This window comes from Cenococcum geophilum (genome assembly GCF_001692895.1).
Source record: "Cenococcum geophilum 1.58 unplaced genomic scaffold K441scaffold_2, whole genome shotgun sequence".
Lineage (NCBI taxonomy): Eukaryota > Fungi > Ascomycota > Dothideomycetes > Gloniales > Gloniaceae > Cenococcum > Cenococcum geophilum.
Genome location: NW_027137560.1, coordinates 5,181,237 through 5,199,208, shown reverse-complemented (window position 1 = coordinate 5,199,208; position 17,972 = coordinate 5,181,237).

Below are 17,972 nucleotides of genomic sequence, written 5' to 3'. Positions count from 1 at the left end.
GATAACTTTATAAGTGGTTCCTCTAGCTAGGGGCTAACTTACTAGGCCGATTCTAGTATTAGAGGTACTACTAATTTTAAGGGGATGGGCGTAATATTTATACACTATAATGTCTTCGCTAGAAGCTACCTAAGCTAAGCTACTACTTTAGTAAGGTTAGAGGCAAGCTAAGGATTAACCTATGCTAAAAGCACGCCTATAAAGAATACACTCTCTTACTTATTTCTGGATTATCTCACTTAAAAAGACTACTTACCCATTCTACGTCTTTTCGTCCTAAATTTTAACCTATAAATAAATTCCCAGACTTTCTATAATCCTGTAAGATTAACTACCTAATTACCTAAAGCCAGACTAGTTTCTCAATCGCCCTACTTTAAAGGGTTTGCCTTAAAACCTAGCGGGCAAAGCTGGAAACCTACTAAGGGAAACAACTATTCTATACTAATTGTGGATTTTATAGGTCCTATCCCGGAAAAAAAAGTTATAGAGCGCTAGAAAGCTAGAGATGGCTTAACTAGGACCTAAGGTAGATGTATACGCAGCTAAGTTATAGTAACAGCATCTAATACTACGTAGGAAAATCATCTATTATAAATAATAATCCTATTAGGAAAACTAGTGTTGGTGGCCATAATGACGATTATAACAACAACAATAATAATAACTTTCTTTTAAAGGTAGAAGACCTTATTTCTGGGAAACATTAGAGAAGCGTATTAATAGCTAGTCCTAGCCCTAGGTGTATAGCCGCTAAGTAGCCGGCCGGCAATAGGGGCTAGGAGAATAGTATTCTCTATAATAGGTATAAATCTAGATCTAGGTCTAGAGCTAAAGCTAGAGTTAAGACTAGAGTATTAGTTAATAGTAAAGGTAAACATATTACATTTAAAATTTCTTTATAATTAGTTTAAGAAAATTGCTTACACTATACTATAGATAAACTAGCTACACTAAATACTAGAAAACTATATAGTGGTATACCCTACTACGGCACTTAAAGCCTTAAGCCTATTACCGTTGGCGACTAAACCGACTTTACTTCTATTTCTAGTATTCTAAGTAATATTATAGTTAGTTACCTAGGTGTTAACCTAAAGAGCACTAACAGTATTAACAGTAGTTAGAGCCCTAATGACTAAACCTATAATACTAGTAAAAGTACTAATAAGCTAGACTAAAAGGCATCGGCGCCTAAAAGCCGCTATTATAAGCAGAGACAACGCAGTCCAGATTCTTTAAATAACGCTAACTCTATCTATAGCGGTCCGCTTAGCAGCCTAATTGGGGAATCAGCTTATAATAAGGCTTTAGCTAAGGTAGTAGCCCGTAACCTTTTTGCCTACAACCGTACTAACAGAGTACCCTATAATTAACTTGGTTTTAAAAAGGTAGACAAGCGGCTAGAGAAGCTAGTTGGAATCATTTTAGCCTTAGAATACTCTCTAACCCCCTTTAAAAATTTTAATTAAGGTAACCTTAAGAGAATTATAAATAATATAGGTGCCTAGGGTAAGGTATTAGTCCCTAATCGCTCCAAAATAATATAGAGAAGCGGCTCTAGCCCTAATAACGCTAGTAACTATATAAGTAATTAGAACGCTAATACTCTTTAGAAGTAAGGGAGTAAGTTATAAAATAGACTAGACTATACCCATATAACTAAAATCGGACGTTCTAATTCCCGCGATAAACTTATTGGAGAAAAACTATAGGACAAATCTATAGTAATAGTTAACGATTTTTACGCACTAAGTCCGACTAAGGTAGATACTAATAACGTTTATAGCAAATACCTTTGTAGTAAAAAAGTCAACTCTAGATAAGATAGTAACTAGCATTTAGAGCATTCTTAAAGACCTTATTAAGGTATACCAAAATAGTCCTAAAACTATCCTAGCCTATCTAATATATTTCCTTAGAAAATGCTATTAATAAGTATAGTCCAGCTAAGAAAGTTAATAGATTAAACCCTATCTACCAACTATTACTAAAATAGCAAAGTTAATACGCTCCACTTTAAACCGAGGCTCTACTATCTAGTATTAGTACTCTACCTCGGAATACTCCTACTCAAAAATGGTTTACCTCGTCCATTAATTCCTCTGCGCCCCCTTAAAATAATTAATCCGCCAAGTGACGTAAAATCTTAAGGGCGAAAAGAGTAAAGGCTAAAAAGGTAAAGAAAATAGGGTAATTACCGTTATTAGATCCTTATAAAAAGAAAATGCCTCTTTATATATATCTACCTAATAAAATAAATATAGGTTATATAGTTAAACATATTAAAGCTGTTTATCTTACAGATAACAGGTTTATACTATCCACTATAAAATAAAAGTCGTTAGAGGTACTAACGGATAGTCTAGTAAGAGAAGAGCATTATAGCCAGTTTAAGGTTTTATTTAAAATAAAGTTTAGAGAAAAGGAGTAGGACCTGTAACAGAAGAAGCGGCTTTAAAAGATAGTAAGATATCCACATAATAGAGAGGATAACGATTACATAGTTAAGTATATTAAGGCTCTTTACGTTATAGAGGATAGATCTATACAATACACTGTTAAATAAGCGTTATTAGTGGTAGCGGAGGATAATCTTAGAGAAGATCTACTTAAATAAGCTAAGAAACTATTTAGGGAGAAATATAGAGGGGAGAAGTAGGAGTAGCAGCTTCGGAAGAAGCAGGAAGCTACTAACTAAAACACTAAAGTAAAGGTCAGAAGATTTAGAGAAGGTAACTAGGTATTTTTACTAACTATAATAGTTTTATTATTCCTTATCTAGCGTTGGCATTAAAGAAAGAATAACATTTTTAGTATTTTATATTTGGTAACTTAACTAACTGCTTTTAGCTTAGGTATAAAATATACTTTTAGTACTTAGATAAACTAGCGAGGTAGATAAGATCTAGTAATTACTTCTACTAATAGGTTATCCCTTAAGAAGGTAACCCCCTTACTAAAATCACCCCCCACAAACCTACTTTATTAAGCGCCGTAAATCTCACTATAAAAAGGCTAAAGCTAATCCTTCGGCATCCCGGCTTATCTCCTATAGCGGCTCGCACGGATAGCTTTATATCCTACCTTTCGCTTATCCCATTCTAACTTTTAAGCACCTAGTTATTGAAGAAAGTCCACTACAGGGAAACGAATATACATTGCATAGCTAGATTAGTACGAATATCCTATCTATCAGCATATAATTCTCAATGGCTTTAAGGACTCCTTTATACCGCTTATCCTTTATATAACTAATAAACGTAAAACTACATCTTAGTGACCACCTATTTCTTTCGGCCTTATCCAACGCATGCGTAATAACCGCCCCTAGCGATGGATACTGGACTATCCTTATCTCCTCTTTACCCTTATTTATTCTAGTCTATACTATACATACAAAAGAACGCTAGCGCCTTAGAGAATTATTATAAGATCTATCTACTACTCCGTTAAGCGTAAATACCGGCTTATCTTTATCTTTAGAAATTCCTGTCGGTATCTACTCGCTAGTAGGGCTATAGGTTATATAGATTATCTTAATATACTTTAGGAGTTTAGGATCGTCCAATAACTGGTGGATAATCTTTATACCGCAACGTCTATATCCCAATACCGCTTTAAGCCTAAACGTTTAACAATTATTAAAATAAAGTTTTGCCGTTCTACAAAACGTGGTAACAAAATTCTTATAACGGTTAGTTTTCTTCTATAAAAATATAAACTAGTTACTTATATAAACTTTTAAATACTTAATAATATTATCCCTAGCTGTTGCTCCTATAGCCAAACCGAAAACGGTCGGCTAAAGGGTATAACCCCCAACTAGTATTACTGGCGATAATTATATAGGGGTTAAAAATGCGCTTAGTTCCCCCTTAAAGTAGTCTTAAGCAAGTCTATCCTCCACTCTAAAGTATATAAAGGGGGTATTATTATTATCAGGGTAGGTTGGGTCCTCAGTAGCATTCGTAAAAGAGGGAAAGGGATAGCTTAGCGCGCTAACACTAAAAGGAGTCACCGTCGCTCTAATACCGCTGGGAGAGTTAAGCTCAGAAGGTATTAATTTCTCATTAATATCTACTAGAGGGTGAGAAAGATGGGGCTAAATACTTATCGTCATATCGTTAACACTAGAGTTAGTAGTAATTACTATCTCCCCAATGCTATTAAGCTTAGTAGGTATTAGTTCCTCGTTAATATCTACTAAAGGGGGAGGAGAAAGATAAAGCTAGATATCGCTTATTATATTACTAACGTAAGAGTTAGTAGTGCTCTTACTAGCCTTATCTAATAATAAGTCTCTAGTGCGTATAATTTACCTTTAGTTACTTATAGAGCTAGTAGCCTAGTAGTTTGGAGTTGCTATAAGAAGTTATTAATGGATTTTCGTTACCGGTTATAGAAGGAAAGTATTTATAGAAAATAGAAATGGAGTATACCGAGTAAGTATTTATATAAGGGAAGTATAGCGGAGCTACTAGCACTAAGCGGCTTCCTATATATAGGGCTGCCTAAATCCTCTATAAGCTAAAGCGCGTGGCGTATATGCCTATAGTTAAATTGAAATATAGTAATAACTTAGAAATACTGCAGAAGTTCGTATATAAGGTTTATTATTAGTTGCACTTATACCTAAATACCTTATTATACCCTAATGGAACGGCTTAGCGTTTAAATATAAGAAGTAAATAGTAAGGCCTACTCCTATAGTTCTTAGAGCTTAAAGAATTGCGCTAAGACGGTCGGCCTATATAGGATATTCTATTCTCAATTTTATGGTAAAAACTCAGCGACTAAAAGAGCAAAAGTCCTATATTTTTGGGTACTGCTTATATAGGTAGCAGCATTATACGGCACAAATTTGCATAAGGCATAGCTACGTTAATTAGGGCATAATACGCTGCTAATTTCATAAGGCGAGACAGGCACTACTTACATTAGGCTTTAATTTAAGCGCCTATCTTTAATAATCCATATAGCTATACACCTACACGCACCACCCGCTACTTATTTTTGTATATTGTCTTATATAGGATTCTACGGGAGCTTCTAAATAGGTTTATTAGTTAATTCCCCTTAGGATTCCTTATCCCTTAGAACTAAAACATAACTTAGTAAAAACGTGCTAGTTATAATATTTATATTAAAACTAACCAGTAGCACTTCTAATAGCTTTTAGTATACGCCAGCTTATAGCCTTTTAGTTTACTTTATTTAACCTATCATTTCTTAGCTTTTCGTTTACGCGTTCTAGAATTTTTTCCCTTTTAAGTAAATTCACATCATTCTAGCCGCGCCGTGATATAATAATATTTCTAGCTTCCTTATTCATAAATTTCTGCTAATCCTTATTAAAAAAAGGCGCCTTAGCCTAGGCCTATATACTTGCCAGAAAACGCTACTACTACTCTAAATTATACTAAACTACATCCTATACCTACTTTGCAGTAGCATTAGCCCTAATATCCATTATACGTAGTGGCGTTTAGAAATAGGTATTGGTGAAATTACTAGGTCCTAATATATTATAGCAAAGTAGGGTTTCGCGAACAAAGAATTTTAAGTTATTTAAGTGTCTTAGCTAACGCCACCAGTATCACCCCTACTAGTTTAGTTTTATAAGACTAGTCCTCCCGCCTTCCCTAGGGTCGCACTAACTATTTAGCTAAACACCGCCAGTTCTGGCAGCCGCGCTAAACGCAGCCCACCTAGCACTTCTACTATGTTATGGAATATGCAGAAGAACTATATAAGGTTACGATTTAGGCAGCCCCTAGCTAATACGTTAGATCTTTCTTATACTAATAGTCCTAGGGTTACTACGAGGAGTTAAAGCGCTAGAAGTTGCTTACTATATTATAGAAGTAAAAGAAGCCAGGGCTCTTAGGTGCAATAGCTAAGTTAATAATAATAGTTACATTTTCCCTAGTTATTAGAGGGGCAATTTATTTCGTAGATTGCAAAACCTCCCTAACGCTCTATATAAGCCAGAAAAATAATTTTCTTATAGAGTAAAAGATTACCTTTATACTATTTTCCAATGCCAAAAATAGAACTCTTAATGTTGTATAATTATAAAAATGGCCAATGTGAGGCCTATATAACTATATTATATATCAGTAAACTAATAGCTAAAATTAGGGGGGGGGAGGCTTTGTACGTTAAAATTGACCTTACGGCCTTAATTTCCGTCTTAGTGGTTTGCGCTACTATCCTAATCATGCCTATATACTAGAAACCTAATAGCTAAATAGAAAATGCGTATTTAGGGCGATCCTGTTAAAGCTATAATCGCAAATACTAACTAAGAGCAATACTAACGCAATAAAGCCAGACGCGCTAGACCTCAGAATCTTCGGCTAACTCCTTAAAGAGGTATATTACCTAGAAGAAAATAATAAATAAGTAGAGAAAGGCACTATATAACACTATTTCAATAATAGAAGGGTTTAGATACTGTAAAAACCAAGCAGTTATAACAAGGGCAAGAGCAGGGTAGGTAAATCTACTAAAGGGAGCTATAATCTCAAATATCTAAGAAAATAGAAAAGAATGAAGATAAAAGTGGGAGCAGGCTAGCTTATAACAATATTATTCCTAAGAAATAAGGCGGGCTATGCAAATGCTATATTATTACCGCTAAATAACTTAACTAAGCGGCTTTCTAATAAGTTGTTGCCTAAACCTTAGGCGACGAATAACTAAAGAAGGCACTTAGGGCGTATAGGGGTCAGTTACCTTCTCCATTCTATTACTAGATTAAGTATTTAATACCGTCTATAATTTTAGGTAATACTAAATAAAAAAAGAGAAGAGTATAAATCTTTTATTTTAGCTGGTAACTTACAAGTTTTCTACATTATTATACCCTACATTAATCTTTATCTCCTAGCTATACGCTTATAATGCGGCGCTATGGTTTATAAGCACTAAAACTATATAGATACTCTACCGGACCTTCTATTAACTTAGTCTTAATATTAAACCTAAAGTGCCTTAAAATAAGTTGGCTTACTAGTATAGCTAATACCCATATCCTCTTTCCCTCTTTATCCTACTTTTTTACTGCCATTTTAATAAGTATTCTACCTAGGGCAGACTTCTAATAAGACTTATATATAGCAAGAGTAGAGATTTTTATCTAGCAATCTTAGGAGTACCTAGCGTAAAATTAGCTACGCCCCTAAGCCTATAACCTAAGACCTATACTAATACCCCTTAGCGTAAGTTTTTTCCTTATAAAACTCAATATTATTTAGGTTTTTATCTTAATATAGATTTTCGATACCCTCTAAAAGGCTATTAAGAATACCTTCGTTTTATTAGCTTGCAAACTTATACTAAATAAATAGTAGTACTGTACAAATGCCCTCCTTAGGCGGTGGCTAGGGTTCTAGGCCACTTATAACAAGGACGCCAGAAATCACAATTTCGCCAATTAACACCGTTAAATCTTGCCTAGCCTATAGCGACTTAACCACCTCAGCTTCGTTTTCATTGTATAGGCTTTCTACACTATAAACCCTTAAGGTAGAACTAAGAAGCGCATTAATAAGATCAACTGCGTAAAAGTCGTATATATCTATTAGGAATTCTTTAAAATATAGTCTCCAAATCTTAAAAGATAGGGAGGTTTTAAAAGCTGAAATAATAACATAGGTTGCTCGAAATACATCTATATGTGTAAGCGGTCGAATTTAGCAAGTAGCTATCGCAAAAGAGAGTAAAGGAAAGTAAAATTAGTAGTAAAAGGAGGAGCACCCTTAAAAGATATACGAAGAAGTTACAATATTAATTAGATAAGAGCTATTGGGACCATTACAGATATAGTAGCTATAGCCCCTACTCCAACTAACGGAATTAGGTTCTTTAGTATTACCATTCTATCCTTCCTTCAGATAGAATTTGGTAAAGGATTCCATATAGTAGGCATAGCTAAAAATTATCGCCGTACGCATTATACTAATTCATCGTTATATATTTTATGTCTGCTTAGTATTACCTAATACTTAACCTCTAGGAATATATGTATGTGAGCCTAACGCTGCCGAATACTATTAAATGCAAAGATAAGGTGCTAAGGCAAAAGATTTAGTTTCCTAAGCTAGATACAAATAACTACTATTAAGGGTCTATAATAGATAGACGCGGCCTCCACTTTAAAATATTCTTTACGCCTTTCTCTTTAATATAGTTCTCTAAACCTTAGAGATTCCCCTAAATTATAGTCTATAATTTAATTAAAATAGATACTATATAAGAGATATTAAACGTACTTAAAACGTATATACGTTAGAATAGTTACACATTATTTTAAGAAAAGTAGGTAAATAGATAACATCCTATACTTATTACTCTCTAGTTTTTCTATAAAGAGTACTAAGGAACTCCCGTTAAGACTTAGAGAAGGAATAAATTAAGAAGTAAAAGAGTTTATCCACAGTCCTCTTATCTAGATGGATGTAGAGAATTTCACTTAATATTAAATCATTAGGTGTTTAAGCGACTTATTAGTATTTTAGGCAGTTAGGATTTCCTAAACCCGCACCTACTATTTATTAGTCTTTTAGGCCTATAGTAATTTGATACCCTAATAGGCCGGTACTAGAATATAACTTTAGAGGTTCCGTTTACTAGCCTTATATACCCTTAAGTTAGTAAATACCGGAACGCGAAGAAGTTTTAAACTTAGTGGTTAATCCAGAATAGCTTTCCAATATAATCGAAGACGCCTTTTCTAAATTAATATCGGTATATAATAAGGCACTTACTCCTAGGCCAAGGTTAATAGTTAATACACTATAGCCCAAATCTTAATCCTAGCTACTAGTAGTAGTTATAAGAGGCTGCCAAATATACTAATCTAAGACTAGTAGGGTCTAGCGAATTGCGGCTTAAAAGAGCAAGCTAATTGTTAAAGAAGTAGCATCTATATTAAAGAATAAAGTGGCTATAAATGGCTAGCAGAAACAAAACAGACTAGGGAATAGTTTAAAAGGAGCGGTAAAAATAGTAAAGTTAAGGAAGTAACGAATAAAAGCTATAAAAGAAGGTAATAAGGCAACTAGTAAAGTAAATAATAAAGGCAACTATATATCCCCAGTAATAGGGCGAAATTAGCTTTATATATCACTTATCTCTATCTTATACCCTTAAGATTTAAAGCATTCTTAGGTTTATTAAGGCGTTTTAGCTTTTAATTTTTGCGGGACGCATTATTATATTATTAAAAAGAAATTAACGGGAGCTTCTAGACTTTATAGTAGTAGGTAAGCTATGTCTAATTAACTAGGGAAATAGCTGCAAATCCTTACTTTAATTAGCTATTTAGTTTTCCATTATAGATCTTTAGAGGAGCACGAGTTATAGTAGTAGAGTTTAGCATAGTGTGGCGTCTTGGGGATAATAAGGCGAGGGGCCAATATACGCCAAGTTAAAATTATAGGGGTATTATTGTTGCGATCGCAACAATAATCCCCTATAACGTTTCCTACTTCCCTTACTCTTATATACCAAGTTAAAATTATAGGGGTATTATTATTGCGATTGCAATAATAATCCCCTATAACGTTTTCTACTTCCCTTACTCTTATACTCTATTGCCTTCTTTTTTTAGTTTAACTAGCCTATAGGATTACGAATGCCTCTTTACTTTAGAAGTATAGTAAAATAGATTTTAGCGCTATAATAATTCTATTTTATGGCCTTTCCCTTTTTAAGGCTAATTATTATTTGTTATAGAACGGAGAAGTAGTTCTTCCTAGTGCACTGTTATAGCTTGCTTGCACCGTCCGTCCTTATTATACTATAGGTTTACCTTCTATTACTCCTCTTATAAGGGATACTTATAGATAATAGTCATTATTAAATAAAATTGAGCTTTTTACGTAATTCCTACGCTCCACTAATAAAGGCGAAGTAGTGAAAGCCTATAAAAGGGTAGTAGATAAAATTCTAAAGGCCTTACCTACTAACTATAGAGAGGCGCTTAGCTTAAATAAAACCCTAATAGTTTTAGGCCCTTAAAACGCCCTAGTAATCCTAAAAGCTGTAAAAGCCCTAAAAGCTATGAAAGCCCTAAAGGCCTTAACGACCCCTATAGATCCAGAGACTAGGAAAGCCATAGTTAAATTAATTTTATTATTCCGGATTCTTAAAAGATAAGGAACCCTACCTCCTAATAAAAGCCCAGACCTACTTTACGGAGGAAGCCCTACCTCTAAGGAAGTAGAAACCGCGCTTATAAAATACTAGAATTTATTGCCAGCAGCTATAGAGCGACTAGTTATAGTTTGCACGAAAATTTAGTCTCTAGATAATTGTGAATTAGAACAGTTTCTTAAGCTTTATAATCCGGCTAAGGGCAAATCACTTAAAGCCCTTTAGGAACTATATATTAAACTAATAAAAGCTAATAACTAGGTAATAATTCGTAACCTAGCTAATATTCTTAACGTAGGCAAAAATGCAGTTAGTTATAGGTTAATAAAGTCTATTCTATCTAAGACACTAAATAATAAGGTAGAGTAATTAAAGAAAAAAGGTTATAAGCCTAAAAAGGGCTAACGATTTAGAGCTTTGGCACGGGAGATGGCCTATTTATTAGGAGGAGAGCGCCTTAAACTAAATAATATTGCTAGCTAAAAATAGAGTTATCTTAAACCTAGAGTACTTATTAGTCTTTACAACCTAGATTCTAGTATAATATTAGTTTTTAATTATCTCTATTAAATTAACGACTAACCTATAATAGTATTAAAAGGTATATAGTACCCAAAGAATTCGATATATTAATTACTTGGATGGAAATATAACTATAATACCAAAAATAAACGGAATTGTCCCCCTTAGCGAGGAACTTAAAGGATATATATCTCTATTATACTAATACTAACTCTATAAGTCAGCCTAAAGCTAGCAGCGCTATCTAAAGCCCTAGGGGTATAAAAAGATTAACTACTACTAAGTAGCCTAATACTAAACGTACTAGGCGCGAGTTATCTAAAATAAGTAGTCCGTAAGCCGTCCCTAACGGAAGTTCTAATTAAATATTTTTAATATCTTTAAGGGATTAATATAATATAGTTATACTAGCTAATCTTTATTCGGACCCTCCTAAGATATTATTATCTTTTGGATCTACCTTAATCCCTAAAATCTACTTGTACCCTTTAAAAATCCCTTTTGACCTAAGCTATTACTTAACCCCTAGGATATCCTTCTCTTTTAAACCTACCTTAATTCCTTAAATCTACTTAGATCTACTATTAATTCCTTTTAATATATACCTGGACTATTACTTAAATTCTAAAGTACCTTCCCCTTTTAAACCTCTATTAATTCCTAAAATCTATTTAGATCCTCTATTAATTCCTTTTAATTTAAATTCTAATCTTTAGCTAATTACTCCACTAGTTACTATAGTGATAAATAACTAGCTTAATTCGTACCCTATATTTCTATATATAGCAAGCCTTAACCTAAACTAGAATTCGCAATATAGTATACCCTATATATTTTAATATCATTTCTACTCTACTTCTAAGGAACCTATAGCCTTAAATGGCTCCTATAAGGCTGCGGCTGTATAAACCTATATAAATATATAAATATATCCACCCCCCTTTCCTATAAAGTGTTAAGGCGTATTATTAAGTGCGCCTATTATATTGCCGCTCTAAAGTTTAGGGTATTTATATTTTGTAAAAATCTTAAACCCTAGTAAACTGTTATCTAAACTTAGCTGGCTAAGTGCTAATATTACTATAGCCTTTACCGCGCTATCCCTGGGGTTCGCCCAGATTTCCTTATTTATATTATTATAATATACTAAATATTGGTTTTTGATAGAGACCGCGTCTTTAGTAGTACGGAGGATTTTAGTAGCGTGCTACCTGGCGACTTTTTAAATATTTTTTATTAGTATACTACTGATCTACCTAGCGTTAGCAATACCTTAATGTATAGTAAAATATAAGGTGACGTTGCTTCACTATTAGGTATTTTATAAAAGGGGATATCCTCCTTTTAAGAGGATAAGGATTGGCTTTATGCTAATAGAAAGGCGCGTAAGTAATCTAAATATCTGCTATCTATGCCAAAAGCTATTTATAGTACAGACATAATAAGTCTAAGAAAGATGTAAGTAATGAACGTATTAGTAAATAGATATTAAGACCCTTTAAAGGGGCTGATTTTTCTTTAGCGGGGCTGATTTTTAGTAGGGCTGATTTCCGGTTAGGCAGGGCCTATATAACACCGCCCGTTCCTAAAAACCGTTATCGCACTAACGCGCCTTACGGAAGAGGTGCGGGCGACTTATAGAAATTGTCTTAATATTTATAGGTGAAGAGAATGTGCTATAGAGCGTATATAAATATATATCCTCTAGTCCTATATAAAGAGGCCACTAAATCTCCACTTCCGTCGTTATCCTCACCTAGTACTTTTACCTTAAGAATAACATTATAATAAAGCTGCCAGAAATTATAAAGGATAATTTAATTATCAGACCAGATTGTCTTTCTATTTCTCCTTAAGATTTCCTATAGGGCTTTAATAAACCTAGTATAGATTATAACGGTATTAAGGTAAAAGATACTATATACCCTTTAGTTATATTAGTCTAATAGTTCTATAGGTTAAAGATATTTTTGCCCTCTACTATATACGGCAGTGCTAGTAATAAGGCCCGCACCTATATTACGGCGAACGTATCTTTTTAGGGATATTTAATTTTAATAGTCTAGTAGTTAAACGCACGGTATTCTTAGGTGATCTCATACTTATAAAAGGCGGGCTAGAAATGATTAAACAGGTAGAACGTAAGGTAGAGAATGGGAATAATTGGCTTTAGATAAAAAATGCTCTATCTTCTCAAAAATTCTTTAAGTGGGTCTCCTTTAATGACTAACTTAAGCAAGTTAAGGTAAATATTATAAATAATATAGCTTTTTATAAGTTAACAGTTTTATAGGTCTTAGACATAATTGGTTTCCGCCCTACTTTAAGTACTTCCCCCCTATATAGGAGACGGTTTACCCTACTTAGGATTTTTCTTTCAAATAGGTCGCAGAAGCTAGGTAAAGTGCTATTAGATATAGTTAAAAAAATAGAAAACGGAGAGGAAGCTATAGAATAGGTAAAGCGTAAGCTATAGTGTTGTAAGGACAAAGACTTAGCCAGGCAGATGTTGTCTTTAAGTTTTACTTAGCTAATACAGGAGCTACCTTTACAAGGAGGATGTCTCTTCGCTAATTTTGCTCCTATAACAATAAAGCCTATATAGTAGGCTATAGCGCGGGCAAATCGCTTATAAATCTAGGAATAGGAGAACGGAAGCTATAGGACATTGGTTCCTATAGGGGAGTTTAATAAAGCGTTAAGAATTCATATCATTTAGAGCTTTAATAACCTCATTTTAAAGCCAAATTATATCCTCTGCTTTATCTATAATTTTAATTAATAGTCCGCTATATATTTTAATAAGCTAACCGCCTAATCTTTTTAGCTGCTTTAAAGCTTACCGCAGTTTTTATCTAGGTAGCCCTCTCTAAATCACGCCGTAAGTAATAACCCTAGAGTGGATTAGAAGGTCTCTATACTTACATTTCTATAACGTTAGAAGGATATAGTTTGCAGGTCTTATAGTATTTTAGGTACTACGTTTTTACTCTATTAATAGAATAGCCGTATTTAAGCATTATTTAAATATAGTCGCATATTTTATAAGGTGATAATAATAATTTTCCGTCTAGGTAAAGTATAGGCAATATGTAGATTCTAATATTAGAGCTATTCCGGAATCCATGGTATATATATACTACTTTAATTAATAGAATTGTGGTAAATTATAGGAACCTTATACTTAGTATAGGAGGTTGCTTATATATATAAAACTGGTAATAAGCTAAGTATGCGGAGGAAGCTAATAGTATTATTTTTTATTGGTACCCCCTTAGGAGACGCTAGAGTATATATATGGGCATATTACTGCCGTATATATGAAGAGATCGCTATGTACTAGGGATCGCGGCTCTAATCCTAAAGGGGTAAATTGCTATTTAAATCAATAATGGAAGCTAAGGAGCTAGTTCGGGCGTTCTAATAAATAAGATTAGAGCATTCCTTTTATCTAGCTCGGCCTCTATACGTTTAGTATATTATAGTATATTATAACGAAATAGAGATGCTTTAAAGGAAGTATAGATAGTATTAATATGTAACAGCTTATAGGATAAGGTTTAGAGTGCGGTTATTTACTAATTCGCGGCTATTTTCTAATAGGACTCTAACCAGGTTCTAACTAGGTTCCAACCGGATTCTAACTAGACTTTAACTAAACTCCAACTAGACTCTAGCTTTTTACACCTATAGGAGGTATATAAGAGAGTAAATAGAAGCACAATCCTTAATAAAGCCGCTCCTAGCTAGCAATATACTTGGCGTTAGGCGTTTCCCTTAAAGAAATCTATAGAACGTCTTTAATATTTATAGGAAGCTTACCGGAATTCTCACTCAGTTTCTTGGTTTCTCTTTATCTTTATAAGCCTATAACACGACTACCCTCCTCTTAACCTTATATATTACTAGTATAATAGCTCTATTAGTTATTACCGCGATCTGCCCTTAGGCTCGGCTTCTTAATAGCATATATATCACGCGATAGAGACACCAATTATAACTTACTTTAATTGTCGTGGATTACTATACCATGGCTAGCATAATTAGGAAAACTAGAGTTAAAGATAGTTTGGAAGACGCGCTTATAAGGGAGTATAAGGAAGAGGTAGAAAACTTCTTAGGCCTATAATAGTGGGATCTAACTATAGCTTTAAACCGATTGCGCTTATATTACGGTCAGTGGTCGTCTTAGCGTAATTATATCATTAGTATGGAAGATTTAAGAAGTCCAGAATAAAATTCACGGAAGAGGAAGACGCGCTACTTATTAAGTTAAAGAAGGAATAGGATCTTTTATAGGAACAGATTAAAGACCACTTTTTAAAAAGAAGTCTTAAATCACTACGGGCGCATTACTATTCGAAATTGAAGGCCCAGCCTACTGTGTAGAAGAAAAGGGGCCGGCCTGCTAGGTGGAAGAGACAGCAATAATAGTACTACCCTTCTTTTGGCTTAGAGGTCTATATCTTATTATATATTCCATTTCTAGCTCGATTTATTTATAGCGCATTTCCTATTATATAAGGGTTGCATAAAAAGGTCCGCAAGAGCATTACTTTTTCGAGGGCGGTAAGCAAGAGCTACTTTATTACCACTTACAGCACTATAAACGATAAAGAATGTAAGGCTGAAACTACGTTCACGACTTAGCCAGCTAATTTAAATTATGTGGCATAGCTAAAACTAAACGGCAGTCCGAATAATATAAAGTCAGGTATTAATAATTAATTAACTTATATATACGACGTAAAGGTGCATAAACTGGCTGCAGAAACTTAGTTTTTAGTTAATTTGCCTTATAAATAAGAACAAGCCATAAGAATCCAATCCTTATAAAATATTTTAGTCGGCGGAGGGGCTATATATATCTAGTGACTCCAATATACAGCTAAAATGCGTGTTATAGCGGACGCCTTACCCGTTCTACTATTCGTGATATTCTATACTAAAAACCTTTAATAGTAGGCAGGGTAAATCGGCTACAGCTTAGCCTAAAAGGTAGCCGCTTGGCAATTCTTTTATATAAGCCTTTTTATTAGGCACTAACCTCTAAGCAACTATAAACCTATTAGCTGCAGCAACACCCTTATAAATTTCCTTTAACCCTACTTCGTTAATCGTTTATAGCGCAGTTCCGTAAAGCCACTCTCTATTTAAGCCTACGATCTACCTCTTTTTATATTTCTTATATTTTGCCTCTTATAGTTATCTAACAATTCTATTCTTACTATTAAGGTAAATATTAGCTTAGCTATTCTACCCCGCGCAGTATATACCTAATTACTTACATCTTCTATAATAGTTATGCTTTAATACGTATATACTTTATAGCCTTTTATTCTAAAACAAATTCCTAAATTAAACGCCATTCCTCCTTAAACGGCTATCTGTAATTAAGAACGCTTTATAAAAGATAACATTTGCTTAATATTTTACGTCTATAGAATACCTCTCCTTTATAGCCACTAGTCCCGCTAACTTACGTAGTCGCACTTCTAACTATATAGATTATATCCGCTAAGGCCGGGGATAAGGCGCTTAGTAGGGAATAGGAGGAGATTGGAGCTTATAAATTTAAGATAACGGAGGATATAAGTGACTAATCTTATATAGAAGTTAGATAACGGTAAGCAAATTCTGCGTATAGTAGAGGTAATCTACTCTAATAGTAAGGAGTTCTCCTTTAGGACGGCCTTTAATAATATTGCTATTATCCTAAAGCCAATGACGCCCTAGACCTTTGGCGACTTAGTAGGGACTTAGAGTAAGGGGTAAGCCTCTTATATTCTTAAAATTATAGTTTAAGAGAATGTAGCTAACGTATAAGCTCGATAGAGGGTGTAAGGGCATAATAATAGAGGCGGTGACTGCATTCCGCGCCGTACTGCTAGGTGTTAAAGTTATATATAACGGACGCTGGCTGCACTATAACCTAAAGCTAACTAATATCGGCCTTATTAGCAAGCCGCTCCGTTCCGTCTTACTAAATGTTAGTATATCTAGGTATATCTAGGTAGGTGGGTCATTACGGCCTAAGCCAGGCATAGTTGGTATAATCGGCTATTTCGCTTTTAAGCTTAAGCTAGAGGATTATAACCACTCTATTAACATCTAGTCTATAGGCATTATTTTATTTAAGCTAATATACAACTACTACCTATAGAAGTTCCTTATTAACCTATAGCGCGATAGTAAGAATAATAAGAAGCTACGCCCTTTCTTCCGGAAGAGTTATTAGAATACTATTAATAAAATAGCTAGGGATTATAAGAGTGCGTGCGCGTTACTGGCTAGAGGCTATATATATCGTAAGTGTTCCACGTTATAGAGTTTTAATGGCTTTTAGTAGTAGACGGGCTAATCTAAACTTATAGTTAGCGGTCTCTTTATTAAAATGGTGAGATACTAGTAGGCAGCGAATAACTATATATAGCGCCCTAATATTAACAAGGTTCTCTAGCACTTAGCTTAGGGCCCGTTGTTACCCGAATCTCTATAGGTAAAGAGATAACGGTTAGAGTATAGCCTTAAAGATAAGGAGGTATAAGTAAGTGTTATTTAAAAGGCCGCCTAGCTAATATATTATAGTTGTGCAAGAGAGAGACTAGTAGCACTAGTGTATATATTATATTTAGTGCCTATAGCAATTAAATTCCCGTTTTTCTTAACGATAATGCCGCTGCCCTATATTCTGTCGCTTCTAACTATAGTAAGGCCTAGGGTTACCACCCCCTTATTATGCCCCACATATTAGATCACGTAATAACGCCTCCTTACCACACCTGTGCTAACTTATAGATTTCCGACTTATTTAAAGGCTTACCTCCCTATTTTTCTAACCTCCACCTAAAACAGCTTAACTTGTAACGTCTCTGTATATAGCCATTACTAGCTATAATATCGCGGCTAGATAGCCTACCCACTACTACGGCTAGCTAAGATCTGCTTATCATAAGCCTGTATCCTTTTAATTCAGTTTCGCAATGCGGCCTACTGAACTAATAGCAGCGCGAACTTGCAGGACTACCTTGATATTATTACTACTTAAGGTGCCTACCTTATTCCTTATATGGGTATACTAGTATCCTAGGAAGCCTACGATAACCAATTCGCTGCCGCACTTAAATAGTACCTTAATGCGGTTATCACCGAATAGATATATAAAAGTGTTATATATTATAGCGCCACTAACGAATGGCCTATAGGGCATACGCTACTGGAGGTTAAAGAGAAGTGTAAGGCTAAATTAAAGGCGCAGGAAGAGCTTAAGGGGGCCACCTCTAATA